This window comes from Rhopalosiphum maidis, chromosome 1 (genome assembly GCF_003676215.2).
Source record: "Rhopalosiphum maidis isolate BTI-1 chromosome 1, ASM367621v3, whole genome shotgun sequence".
NCBI classification, from domain to species: Eukaryota; Metazoa; Arthropoda; class Insecta; order Hemiptera; family Aphididae; genus Rhopalosiphum; species Rhopalosiphum maidis.
The window spans coordinates 82,242,205-82,258,882 of record NC_040877.1 but is presented as its reverse complement, the minus strand read 5'-3'; positions in this window follow the sequence as shown (position 1 = coordinate 82,258,882).

Genomic DNA, 16,678 nt, shown 5'->3' with positions numbered 1-16,678 from the left:
AAGTTATTATGGTCGAGAAGTTTTTCAGATAATTGATAGGTTGCGTATGAAAAAAGAAAAAATAATAAAGAAAGCAGGGAAGTTTCCATCGTTAGCGATGGATAAAAAAGAATTGTTGAAATAAAATAGAATTAAAAATAATAACACACACTAAACATTGAAATAAATAATTTCAACTTAGTATTTCGCCAACAAAAATTATAATAATACAATACGTGGTTAGAACTTAATCAAATATTTAAAGTTATTATGATAAGATATTTTTAAATTTCAAAAAATATTCATATTTTTCTATATTATAGAAAATAATTTTTTTTTAAATATCTTACACCATATTTCTAAACTATAATTGTATGTGTGTTTCATTACATTTCTAATTAATTAAAACATTAAAATTATTATTCCAAAATATTAATATAATATAGCAAATATGAAGTGTAATACATCACGTTTTTGACAGTTCGTTTGAATTATGTAATATTTAGTTTAATAATAATATAATGATATTTATTTTTAGTATAATATCTTTAGAATGTATATAAACATGCTGTTATAATAAATTATGTACCTTTTTTTTAAAAAAAAAACATAAATTAGCATATGGTAAGATATATTGTGTTTTTATTACAATTTAATTAATAGTATACGATTTATATTTTTTGTATTAATAATTTTTAATTAACATACATATCTTTATAACATGATTAATCAAATTACAATATACAACTCAATATTAGTAAATACCATCACGTACGTAGTGCATAGAGTATTAATTTTAGTCACATATAAATGCGTTTTATATTTTACCAACCAAAATAGAGTATGAAGATAAATAGATATTTATATGAATATAAAATCGTTTATTTATGTTTTTTTTTTTTAAGTATACATTTAAAGGATTCACGCCCTAGTCATAGTTATAGTATAATAATCAATATTTTAGATTATTTGAAAATACATATTATGTTCGTACATAACAAAAACAACCTATGCAGATTAGTAGATTACAATTGTTTGGTTATAGAATATTTGTTTACCATTAAATCTGAGATAGTAAATAAACAATATTCCATGAAACACAGGTATCTTCAATTTAATATAACATAAATATACTATACATTTTGATATGACTCGGTAAATTATTTTAAGTATGTTAACTATATGATTGTTTACATTATGTTTATCAAAAACGAATAATATGCCATTTCAATCAATTGTTTGTTTTGTGTTTTCAACCTTCGAGAAATTTAAAAAAAAAAAAAAAAGGTATGTGAATTTATTTAATTACGCCATTAAGATAAAGGTGGTACACGAAACTTTAAACTATATAAAAATATAAAAATCAACGTAAAAATTAAAAATTAACGATCGTCATAATACCGATTCTAGTTCATCGGCTCTTTCAACTCGTCGATAGAAGTATTGTTGATTTTAGTGCTGGTTGACAGGAACTAAAATCCAAACAAATTTTCATTGTCAAAAGTCATTATTATAATAAACACATTGGGTGTACGTTATTATTTTACTTAATTAGTGTTCGCCATGTGAAAATAACAAAAACAAAAATATTATACCTATAAGGCTGCATTCCAAATGAACCCAAATGTCAAACAGCTATTATTGTAATATTATAATTGGGCTTAACGATAGGAGCCCCTAGGGAGACCTGTCAATTTTTCATATGAAATTATATCACGCGTCACGGCGGGAAAGGTTCGAAAAATATTTCGTGAATAACAATATTAATAACTATCAGCGTACATTATAAATTCGGTCATCCGCTGGGTCCGATGAAATTTTTTTATTATTATTATTTTTGTATGATATGCATTTCTGTTTTGCGGTCATTACGCGTTTTAACCGTGACCCATCCCCGTGCCGTCTCCAAGCACCACATACTTTGCCCACGCCTTCTCCTTGTCCCACTTCCCCTAGGCTTTTCCTCTGCACCGATAACACTTCCACGTACACGCACCTCGCACACACGCGGCGCATGGTATACACGACCACCGGGTGACACGGGTAGTGATGTGTGTAGTCGATTGGAGTGTGTCCAAAGTGCCTCCTCTCTCTCCCTCTATATATATATACACACACATATATACTGAGACACTGTACATACCGATCCACTTCGCCACCCCCTGACCATGTCTCCGTGGTATATGTCCTTTGCCTGCACCACCCGCGTTCTCCACTGATTCCCGCTGTCGTTGTATAACATGCGTGTTACTGCAGTCATGTTACCGCTGCGCTTATACTAAACGTACATACATACACACACGTATTTATATGTTTATGTGTGTGTACTGCAATATATGTATCCACACGATACCGCCACACGACCGCTGCTCACTCTCCCGCCTTTTACCCCTTTTTTATAATATTTGTCTATTTGTGTGTGTGTGTGTGTAAGCCGACTGGAGCCGGGTATAAGTATATACGATACGATGAAAGGGGGGGGGGGTGTGAAAATCTAAGCGAAATAAGTAACACTCGCGCACGTCACTGTCGGTCGCATGTACTTAAAGCATATTATATACATGCATAATGTAATGTATGTGTACGAATATGCATATTCATAGGGCTTATTATTCAATAATATTATATCTAGGTCCGCCCGTAAAAGGCAGTGTACGGCACGAATCTCTGCGTGTTTAAATTAATTATCAATTACCGAGTACGCCAATAATTGCCAAGTGCACGGTGCGCACAGGCAAATGACAATATGTATATATATATATATATATACATACATAAGTTAGACGTCGGTGCGCGGTGTGTCTTACGCTCGAACAGGGTCGCAATGTCTGTGGAAATAGATTGCAGACTATCGGCGAAAACCGTGTACGGGTAATTTTTTTTTTCTTTTAACTAACCCGCAGACGGATAGCGATTAGCGTTGGGACTTGCTCAAAATAAGGGTTAAATCGAAAACCGGCCCGTATTGTAATATATATTGATACACCGCGTGTTGGTGTAACTTTTGTATATTTATATGGTGTACCATTATGTGCAGGACGCAGGCACACGTGATCGAATTTATCAGGACCCTCCGACACTTTATATTCTTTTGTCTCGGGCACCCGTCACTCGATAATAATTAGTCGCGTACAACGTTATAAACCTATATAATAATATACCGTTTTTCGCTTATTGTCATTGCCGGCAGCGACTTTCTGAGCACTCTGTACACATTATATTGTACTACGTTGTTTGAATTTCCCCTCCGTCACATTAACGCATGTAGTTCACGTAATATTGTCGTATTACGATAATAATGTGATTTTAGATTCTGAACATATATCGAGAAAGCTATTGGCTTTTCAATGACGTGGGGGGGAGGTTTGTTTCTGAATATACGCTGTTTAACGTACTCAGTGAAAGTGCTCTGAAAACCTCTCATAAGTCCCCATATCGATTGGAAAGTGAACACTAGAGGTACTTCAAACAGGTGATTTTCGAAAATGTTGAAAAACGCCGAACATGTCTATTTGTTTAAAATAGTTTTTGTATTGATTACGCTTAGATCTCACTAAATCGCTTCGCCATAGTTGCGATTTTTTTTGTAATATTTCAAAATTAATTGGATGAATATTTTCATCTTTTTTATTTTTTTAACCTCAATGAAACACTAACTTTTATAATTGTATATGTTTAATTTATGTAAATATACATGGTACAAATAGGGTACAACAACTAAAATTTGTCAATTTCATAATTAATTTTAGTTGCGTACTTCGTGCACTTAATTTTAAATGTTGTTATATACACTTGTGTTTGAATTATCATGTTCAATAAGTGTTCTTACCTACGTTGTAAATTGTCGATGGAGTTGATATTAATTTCGTATTATTATAACGTTATTCGCTACAATTGAAATACCGTACTCATATTTGTTTGTGATGTCTGTATATAATATAAAAAATGCAAATCAAGATTTTGAATAATGTTATTATTATTAAATGATCGAAATAAAAATAATACGTATTATCAAAATTCAATATAAAATTACACCAATAATTTCACTCATTTACAACGAAGATATTTTATATACAATCAAAAATTATTACAACCATGACGATGTATTATCAGTTTTACTCATCCAGCTGGCTTGTCAGTTGACTGCAATGAGTTAGGTTGTTTTTTTTTAATGTGGATCAGAACATAAACTGTAAAAACTATGTATATTTTACTTAATTGTAATATTAAATGTAAAAAAAAGTATACACATGGAATTTATAATTGTCTATAATACTAGTATACTTATTATAAAGCCTACAACAAACTGTATTGGTTGTGGCTGATTTCCATTAGGTTGTCCGAAAATTTACAGGGATTTATCATTTTTTCTAAATAATAATGCCTGTAATTAATTGCTCTGCAAAATCACAGTTTCTCGTTAAACCGGTATAATTATAACTAGAACCAGATACAGACATTTAAATCTCACTAACATTCAAAGACAAAGAAAAGCCTCCTACAGCCATGAAACAATCATCATCAAATAAACTGTCTTGCACTACCGAAAGAAGACAGAAATATTTTATTGAACCACCCATTTACAATGGGAAAAGCACTCAGTAAAGACTAAAGAGAACAACGCCCAAATTTACAACTTACACTGTCTTTGACGTACAAATTTAATTTTAATTATAATTATATGTAAATAATTTAATATTTGTAAATGAGTATTGTACATGCTAATAGTCCCCTTGGAATTCGAAGTATTTTTCTCATAACAAAAAATAAAAAAGTAATGTGTGTAACTCATTTCAATAACAAAAAGATTATATTTTGTTTGCGTTTATTAATAATTTAAATTTAAAATGTAGTTTACTGTAAAAAGCTTGACAATATAATATTAATTCTTTAAGAAAGTAAATTCTATACGTTATTTGATTTTAAAACGCAAACATTCGTTAATACAATTTTTAATGCATTTTTAAGTTTTAAATTAAAATAAAATATATATTTAAAAATAAATTACGTATAAAAAAATGTTATTTCATACGGAAATATCTTAAACAAAAAAACTTGATACATAAAATAATATACAAACGAACGTTGAATAATAAAAATAATTAAAACTACATTAAATTGTTACAATTTTTAAACAATTAATTAGTCTTTTTGAGAAATGTTTAAAAAAAAAACAATAGGAAATAGGAAAAACCAGATGGTTTAACTACTGTTACAATACAAACTATTTCATTAGTTGAAAGGGTTGGTTGATGATGGTTGCATTTATTAATTCAGCCGTGTAAACTGAAAATAATAATTAATTACATTTTAAGAATGATTTTCATTATATTTTGTATTAGCAATACTTTTTAAATCAAATAGAATGTTATTTTTTCAACATAAATTTAGTTTAAGATGTTTTATTAAAGTACGGGAACAAAATATAAAAATATAAATATTTTTATCATCATAATTTTTCAAATTTTTCATTTTTTGAATTCAACAATATCTTTTAAACTTAATTTTTGAAGCAGACTATTTTTTTGAGTATTTTAATACATACAAATTAAATTTTGGATGAGTAGTTTTTGAATTATAAGTATTTAAAATAAACGTGAGCAGAGTAATAAACTAATATCATATTCGTGGTAAACTGGTAACATTATTTCAATGTTGAGATTAATGAAAAATATCATCAATAACATTTAATCTATTTTATTTCGTTCAAATTATTTAGATAATTAAAATCATTCATAATATGTACAATCAAATTTAATTAGTAAAATACTAAAATTAGTATAGAATAACTAACATTTTGAAAATTAAAATATTAAAAGCTTAATTGGTAACCATTTGTATTTAATTTAAACATGTACTTTTTTCAAATGTTCAGTTTTATGATAAAATAAATGCATAATATTTGTTTTCATATAAAACCATCTGGATCTATTTCACATAGAAAATAATAAGTTTATTGGTCATGACTCATGAGTGTATTAAAATATAAAATAAATTGTGTTTAATATCCAAATTGTCGACTGTTGAATTATTTAATATTGCAAATGTATAAATAACTTTATAGTTAAAAGTGTGTAAAATAGTACTAAAAATGTTTGTAAACACAGCAGTAGTTATCACATTATGGTAATATTATATTAATCAATAACCATATATGTCTATATTTATACCAAAATAACTTCAAGTCCAATAAATACTAATGATGCATAATATGTGTATTGTGTATTGTGTAATATTTTTTTGAAAATACGGGCCGTAGCTCAATTACAAAGTTAGAAACCTTATAGATAGTATATTACATGATAACCAACTTAAAGAATGATTAAAATTAAAATTAAAATTCGGTTATATCAATATAGAAGTAATGCCGGATTCTGATTATCTGAATGTGATATGTATCATTCTAATTTAGTATAGGGCTGATTCGTTGTTTTATCAGTAGATATTAATACTTTGGATGGAGATCATTGTACGCATTAAACGTTATAAATGTTCAAAAAATAAGCTAAAAGATAACTAAAATATAAACTACATATTTTAAATACTACCAAGTTTTTAAAAATATAACTTATACATAAAATTACTAAGATCAACGAATGTCTAAAATATGAAACTTTATTATCAATTTGTATTTTATAAATATGAAAAATGATGGCTATGAGTGTCAAGTTATTTTAGATACCTACTACACTAGTTGATTCTGGGATTAATTTTGATAATATGCTATTTAATTCCAAAATGGTGAGATGCTTATACATCAATTCGACATATTGCGCCAAATATCATGTTGGCGATAAACATTAATACAAATAGTAATAAACATAAACGTTATAAAATCAATATTTTCTAATATCACATTTTTAAACTGTTAACAATTATATCTTTTCAAGATTCAGAATGCATCCAATTATCTTGCGTTAAACTGACTTTGGGTGTTTAACGCGTGTCCAGTTTACTGCGTCTAAATTATGCGCCATCGTTGTATTTACTAATAAACATTTCATACCTATTGTTGTGTACTTAAAATAATCCGAGAATTATAGTATAGGTCTACATAAAAGTATCCTTAATGTTTGAGACCCAACTCGTATGCTCGTATGTGTCGAAAACTATAGTTTTACTTATCCAAGCAACTTATATATTATAAGTTGCTTTGATAAGTTATATTATATGTACTTACTAAAAATATAAAAACTGAATTGTATAAACCATAAATTAATATCTAACCATTTTTTTCATTTTTTTTTATTCACAAAAAAATCTTTTCGTCGTAAAAATGAAACCTCTATAAATCCTCTATGATTACTATAAAGCACCTTTTAATACCAAAAACACGCTTTTCCTGTTACTTTGATTCTAAAACACGTTGAATTAAAATTAAACAAAGTAGTAAGTTGTGGTTATGACTATTTATTTATATTTGAAGTAGGTACCTATATAATATAATAAATATTAATTCAAAGAGTTCCTTCATACGTGTTTGTTATAGGTACAAAAAACAAAATAATTATTAGAGCCGCAAGAAACTAATTAGTTCCTCTTCTCTTGCTCTTCTCTACTCATAAACTTTAATATCTATCCCTACATATTCCGTGGCTATTTTGTACTAGAATCAAATTCCACGTCGGCAACTTCCTCAATTAAAGTTTCCAAACTTATATATATTATTCCTCGCTAGTTTTGGTGGGACCAACGGCCGTCCCAGATGACGTCTGCGGACCAAGGGAGAGTTAGTTCGGTTTGTGTACTTTAGAAGGTATACAAAGCTAGGAAGATAGGAAGATAGATAGTGAGAATGACGTACATATATACACACAGACAGAGATATTCGAACGGCACAGCTCTAGTCGTGGCGGCCAACGAGATATTCCCTTTTCATCGCTTCATCAATCAATGTGACGCGTGAGATGTTTGCCGCCGTTGACATGCTTTTCTATTCGCAGGCTACCGATGTGCAACAGCTTAGCACATTAGATGTTGTACAGTGTTTATGAAAACGAAATGAGACACTGACATACACGACACATGCATACATGGCGTATATAATACGATGGAGGTACTGTGGGTATCTTGTGGTGGAAGGAAGAGAAACCGATTTTCAGCCATAGTTTTTATTGCTGAATTTACTCTGTATTACTCGTCACCATAATATCCTGGTCATAAAATACAAAGAATAGAAGTTTTAAATTATAAAATTTTGCAAAAAAGATAAAAATGAGACATGCATTTAGTCTAATAATAGTTCAGGTAACTATTGTATTTTTTATTTTAACTAGAATCCTATATTTTTAATTACACTAGGTTATTGATATTTTAAAATTGTATTTTAATAAAAATGTATTAATTTTTATTTAGTTATAAGTATCGTTATAAATAAAACATTTGATAAAGCAATTAACTTGAATAATTTGCTGAATTTCGAGTTAAACAATAAAATTGATTAAACAATGATTATATCATAATAAACGATGTTAAGTATTTTATATAATTCTATACTTTTTATATATTTTTTTTATGTATTTACAATAAAAATACAAACGTTCATCTTTAGTTTGAATTGATACATAATGTGTGTATGTCAGTGTTTTAAACAATATCTGTTGGTAGTGTACAATGAAATTTAACTAATATTTGAGCAATGTATTAAGTTTTTACCTAATATGACGAATCGTATTTTAAATTAAATTTTGATTACGAAATGTAATAATTCACACGATATAATATTATATTCGTATAAATTGAAATTTTCAAAAAAATATTGATATTACAAAATGCATAATTTTAAACTTAAACATTCTAAAACTTAATACAAATCCAAATACAATATCACATTATATTAAATTATAATTGGTGAACATATTTTTCCGTGAAGTTAAATTCTAATGTTAATACAAAGTCGTAAGTTTTATTGCAATACAATTATGAAGTTAAATATACATAGTATAATCAGATGATGAATAATTTATCTTTGAAGTTTAGCTACTAAATAATGTACTAACTTACTTCTAAGTATTATTAACTTTAACTAACAAAATAATGAAATATCTTACATTTTGTGTGCATACGTTGATATAAGTTTCAAAAATAGAATTACTAATATTTATTTTGTATTAATTTATTATGATATATTATAATAAATATTATGTGTGCTCTATCCAATGTAAAACACATATTAAACATTATAATAATACAAGAGATTTCAGTTATAATTTATAAAAAAAATAATATTATAAATTTATATAATTTACTGTGTAGGTATAGTTTTTTTTTTTCGTAACTATTGATAATATACTAGATTCTAAGCAAAGCGATGAAGGTATTGATTTTAGAATGATGCGTGCTATTTATCTCTCAAGATTTTATACAAGATAATCAGGAATAATCATAATTTTTATTTAAAACCAGCATTTGAAAATCAATTATATTTTTTTGAAAAAATGTAGGTACAATATATTTTCATAAGCATTTAAAGTTCAAATGTTACAATATTTGTATTATTTAATTTTATTGCAGTTTAAAATGTATAAAATGTGAAATTTTTATAGCTAAAGCTTGAAAAACAATGGATACAATTAAGTTTCTTATGATCTATACTAAAACCAAAATATTTAAAAAAATGTATAAAAGTACATTTTTTTGTGTAGATATTTGTAATATGAATTTGAACGAAATGACATACTTAAATTACGAATAATGACAACTTTAGTATATTGTTATACTTAGTACTTACATAATAAACTAATTTACTTAATAATAATATAAAAAAATAACGTGGCACTTAATGACAGACCGTCTCAGAATCGTTTTTTGCATAAAATAATTTATCATTGAAATTAAATTTAACATATTATCCATACCGAAACCCACTCGAATCCTACTATACAGCATAACAGTACATTTTTTTGAACTAAATAAGTATGGATTAATCAAATACCTTTTTAAAACGAAATCGTAATTTTCAAGATATTGACTTTTTATTATAAAATTCAAATCTGTGATATTTTTATGACATTTCAATATAATATCTGCCGTTGATGTGAATGTTATCATACGACGACCAAAAGCTATTTTCTTGTCGTATCTGCAAACATTGTATTATTACATTGCTGGTATCATATCGTGAAATAATATCATGTTTATTTTATAAATATTCTAGGAAAATGTATTTATTAATTATTGTGAATAGTATTCAATGTCAACAGGGAAAACATAACCATAGAGAACATTTTGAGATAAAACGAATGTTGAGTTATTCATGCTAAATACAGTTCATAGCGTGTAAATTATCGTAGTATTTGAAAGGAGCCAAAACATCAATATTTCAAATACTAATAGGCATTTACAAATAAACACAAGCATAACTGTAAATCTTATCTCAGTGGAAACACACACACACACACACACACATACACACACATATATATATATACTTTTTATTTGATAACTAGTAGTATTATACGGTCGAATGAAAATAGCCACGTCAGCTACAGGTTAGTGGTTACTACCACCAAATGGTTAGTGTATAGAAATTGCATTCTACGTTAGCGAATATACCTTCGACTAATTTTTAAGTCAGTAAAAATCGTTCATAAATTATAAATATAGGTCTGTATTGTTTTATATTTTCTATTGATGGTTTGAATTTTACAAGTCCCTTGTTATGAACTAACGACTCAAATGAATATATTGTTATATTCGTGTTTATATTTTTTTTTTTCAATAAGTAAGTAGCCAAAAAAAGAAAAATCAGCATGTATAAAAATTTAACAGTTTAAAAAGTAAACAGTAGTTTGAAAACTGTATTGTGTTAAATAATGTTAAACAATTAAGTTTTCAGACAACTTTTTTTTTTTTAAATCTTAAATGGTTGCTAAGAGCCGATATGATTTAACGGTTTATATTATATCTCACTTTATATGCAGCATGGATAATCATCAAATGAGCGAAATCTATTTAAAACGTAAAAAAGTTTACCAAAATAAAATTTAATGATATGGACAATGTTACTTAAGTGAAATAATTAACTATAAAATAACAGTAAATTTTATGTATAATTTTTATATAAAAAATGTATATATTAAAAAAAATTTATAACACAAAATAATTACAGAATATTTTTAAGAAAGATGTGACAAATAGAGTTTTTATAACTTTTCACAAATACTTATTAGAAATATTAAATGTCCAATATATTGCGAATTCTACACATAATTGAATTTTTTCGTAAATAATAATTTTTATCTTATTTCCAAACAAAATCAATTTAATCCTTAAAATTTAATATCTTATTTTGAAATTATTGAAGTGCAGTTTTTTTTTTAAACTCGGATTTTGAAATATTTTTATTATGTATGGATAAGAATAAATTTTATTAAGTAAGATCATTATTTATTATACTTTTTTTTCAGACTAAATCTAATATATTTCATAGGTACTATTTATTTTTATATTAATATTAATTTTTATTTAATCAACCATAATCAAATAATCATTAATTAATATTTCATGAAAACGTTTAATGTAAAATATAAAGAAAGGTATTATTAAAAGATGAATTTTACGTTAAATAAACTTTAGTGCCCATTTACAAGTATACTTATAGGTTTCACTACTCTTGATTCGTTTTCATTATTCATAAGAATTAATTTTTTTTTTAACTCTTATTAATACAGAGTATTTAAGCTGTATTTTTTTTGAAAATTACCACCATTATTTATGTAATTTCGGAATAAAGTAATAAATTGTCATAATATTAACTAATAACCATATCTACTTCTAATTCAACAAAATAATAAATATATTGATTTATTTTTACGAACGCCCGAACAAAACTACTAATTAATTTGAATGATAAAAATTTGATTATAGTCAGTATTTTATATAAATTTACTTACATATTATACGATTTATACGTCAAAAAATATTTAATATATGGTTACAGTTGGAAATAATGTATAACTTAAGACATGATAATTTGTTATCACTTACTGGTTAATTATGCATCTCGAAGTTTACAAGAAAAAAATATGATCAAAATAATCAATATTATGTATTATCGTTTTATTTAGTTAGTGGTTCAGCCCCATAATAATACATCACTTATACAATTTTTAAAAGAATAAAATATTTGTCGTGCTTATTAGATAAAGGAGTATTTTTAATAATTTAAATATTTACATAGAACGTGAAATCTATCTATAAGAAATATTTTTTCTTTTTTCAAAAATTTAACTTCTAAATAAGATGATTTTATTTATTATTTTTAAAAATCTATATACAAATTTTTATTATAAAACAATCTCAATAGGAATTTTACAATTTGAATAAATATTGTATAGGTAAAAATGTAGGGCTAAACATAGTCAGTAGAGGCCTAACTTTCTTAAAGGATAAATTATAAATTATAAATCAAGTTATATAAATAAATATGTAGGTATAGTGTAAATTGTATAAATTATTTTTTATTGTAAAATGGATAACAAAATATTTAATGAAATAGTGAAGATTTTAAATTAATAGGCAATACGTTATTTTGTATTCAAAGTGGTTAAATTATTGATATATGATTTGACGCTAAAAATCTGATCATCATTGAATTTATGCACCATTAGTGATCATAATATATTTTATATTAACTTTTTTTTTAATTATATACATTTAATATTTATTTTGACTATTATGAGGTTCATATTAAATCACAGTAGATTATAGTCTACCGTGTATTAAATACTTCAATATTTTATTGTGCTAACTGCTGAATGAAACACTTTCTTAAATTAATTTTTAGTTTCAAATACTTGAATTAATATTGAATTAAAGATTTTATGGATTCAAACATGTCTAGAAATTTCTTGTATTCGTATTTCAACCAACTTAAAATTTTAAACAGTATTTCTTTTAAATAACTTACAAACATTTCCGTTATTTTATTGTTATTATTTAAATATTAATCTATTAAGATAGACTAATAATACATATAAGTAGCTGCTCCGACAAATACTGTTTTGCTCATAAAGAATTTTCATATTTTATAGTTGAAAGCATTGATAGGTATGTATAGACATATACTCATAGATATACACTATTGAGCCGATAATAGGCCAAATATCAGTAAATAAACACATAATATGGTTAAGATTTAATACAAACCTAAAAAAGTATTTCAATTTTTTTTGAATTTTTTTTTATATTCTGGATAACTTATCTGATTTTACTTGCCATAAAAATCTTATTTTTACTATTCCAAACATTTTTTTATAAAAAAATTAAGCACAGTAGGTTCATCCATTTTTAAATCATGCTATTACAATGGACAGAATTTCATTTACCATATATACATTAAATAGAAATATAGTTTTTTTCATAGGTAGATAATTATATAAAATTTGTAAATTCCAAGACTTGGATTCACGCCCTATTGTTTTCACAAAAATTAAATGATTTAAAATGTCTTCATATATTATTTAAAACAACGTAATATATAATCTATAATTATAAATAAAACTGATATACTTTTATTTAATGATTTCCTTGTTATTATAACATATTCAATACAGATTGTACTTTATATATTATTGAATGTAGAAAACTGGCTAATCACAGAATGATTGGTAATGATAATGACTTAACAGAAAATCAATAAATCTAACAATATATCAATAATTTAGGTCACTGTAACTCAAGACATACCCTTTATCAATTAAATTCCGAAAAAATGCAATTAATAGTGAAATTTTTAAAATTGTTATAGTAAATATTTGTTGAATAATAACTTAAATAAATTATTTTTGAATTGCATTAATAATAAATTATAAAAAACTTGATAATAAATTTTAATAATTTTTTCAAAATTTTACAAAATCTTAATCAACATTGAAATTAATTTAATTCAATTTTATATTATAAACCACCCTCAAAGTTAAAGATTGAAGTTAAATGTATTTTAAATTCTGCTTTTAAACTGGATGTCCAATTTAAAAAAAATGTATTCGATAGTATGATAAGAATCTAAAAGAAATGTATTATACATATTATGTTTAATATAGACGATTTTTCTGTATAATAAATGTAATTGCTTTATATCTTAAGAAAATTCTATCTAATTATCGCAATACTATTATTTTGCAAAATATAGTTTACCTACAGCTTAATCATTTAGCCTTACTTATTTTGGGTTAAGGATTTCATGGAGAGTTGTTTAAAATCACAATTAAAACCGTTTTTTTATGAACAAAAGTTGAAATTAATTAAATTTTGATAATATATTTGTATAATATATATATATATATATACATTATACACATATAAATACATTTTATTATTTTGAATGTTATAAAATAATATAACCCTTTAATTATTAGTGTGATATCAAGCATTAAAAATATTATTTAAAATTACATAATATTTAATAACATACATAGTTTGGTAAACTTATTTTTTTGAAGTATTCAAAATTCAAATATACGAAATAAATAATTTTAGCACCTCAAAATAACCATATATATAAATTGGTATATAGTTTATATATATAAACTTGATTAATTAATAAATTATTTAGAGTGTACAATTTTCAAAATATTTTAGAATTTGAGTGGATTAATAAATGTATTGATTTTACAATGATACGTTTTTTGTATTTGTGTCTGAGGATGCTCTTAATTGTAGAAAAAAAATGCTTCAATTTTTAATTTCAGCATTTTTTCTGCTAAGAAAATAATTTTAATTGGTTTTTTGTGAGCTTAAAATTAAAAAAATTCAGTATTTCTTCTAATTAATATGGAAAAAAAAATTAAAATAAAGGAGAAAATTAACAAACACGAGAATTTTTACACAAAACCCGGTTTTAATAAAATATATTTTCTTATTCTATTGTAATAACGAATAACCTCCTTAGATACTTAAAATATTTACTAAATGTTTATATTCGAATTTTGTTTTATATTGGGTTTTGAATATATTAAATTATTGAATCGGTCAGTATAATAAATATTTTAAAATTTAAACATGAATTCAATGTTCAATCAATATACACGAAGAACTAGAGACAGTATCAGCCTTCATTTCTAAAAATATTAAATCATTTTTTTTTTTTTATATATAAAATAGGTTAAATATTTTTTGTAAAAACATTGCATACGTTTTAGTATAATATAACTTTGTTTTTACTTATTATTATTTATATATATATATATATTTCATTTGGTTTTTTTATTTATAAATAATATATGAACACTAATATACCGTAAAATGGTGCAAAGAAGCTCATGGTATACATAAGTAGAAATTATTATAATTGTTTTGAAAATGTCATTATGTATAGAAAATAATTAAGTTTAAGAATAACGGCGAAGATTTGCAAGGCTATATTTTTTATTCTTGCAATACCATAAAATAAATACAACTAGTATTTAATTATTAACTATTAATAATTTGGTAGAACTTACGGAAAAATAGTTTCTTTCTTTTTAATTAAATAGAAACAATTAATATGACATGTGTATCACAGACTTATAGATTGTATTAAAGCAAAAAAAATTATCAGATGTTTTTAATATAAAACTAATAATTTATATTACTAATACTACACTCTGATCAGTTAATAAATCAAAATTTAACTTAATGGGTACTAAAACTAGTAGCACCTATATATCGTATGAGCTATAAGCCCATAATAAAGATTATATACCTTTATTTTGGTTTTTGTTTATATCTTTGTTCATCTATAAAAATAAAAAAAGAAAGGTAACATCAAATAACGTTTTTACACGGTTCAAATTAATTTATATAGGATTAATTCTTTAAATTTTGTTAAAACGCGTAAATGTCTAAAAAAATAATAATAAATTCTAATAATTTAATTTAAAGCTACAAGCCATAATTTAAACGACAAAGACTGTTAGATTTTAATTATAAGTTACTCTTACTAAATGTACTGACCTAATTTATACTTTTATTGATAATTTATATATGATGGACCAGACAACATAAATATTTAATGGTAATCGATTTTTTTCAATTTTAGTTTTTTTTTATCAACATTTACCGTTTAATATCCAAACAAACGTGTATAAGCCTAATAATGTAAAAGTATTAAAAACATCACAAATATTTATACTTATATAAAATATCCATTATATAATAGTTATTTTTAATTCTAATATACTTATCTCATATTTTTATATGAAATACATCCATATAATTTGAGATGAAATTAAATATGAAAAAGAGGGAAAATTGGTAAATACTCTGCTGTTTGTTAGGTTTCGAGTATACCTTAACACACTGAGTAAGTTACTATTAATTTAAATTAAATGATTGGTATATGAAAATCTTGTAACCAAAATACTTAAAGAAAAAATCTAAAAATTATTAAAAACAGAAAATTTTAAATACCTAAATGAATAGTTTAGAACAAGTCAAAATATTTTAAAAATTATATCATACATAGACAATAAAATCGTTTTTATTTTATTTTACGTAAGATATAGAATTTAAAAAGTGTGGACAAGTAGCTACTTGATCGTTTTGAAATAATTTGTATTTTATACGCTCTCCCAAAATTTCCAAATAGATCCAATTTTCTTCTAAAAACCACTATAATAGTAAACTATCTAAGTATTTTTAATGATAATGACAGACACACAAAAAAACTTTTAAAAAAATACACACACATACATAATTATAAAATCAATGCATTCAT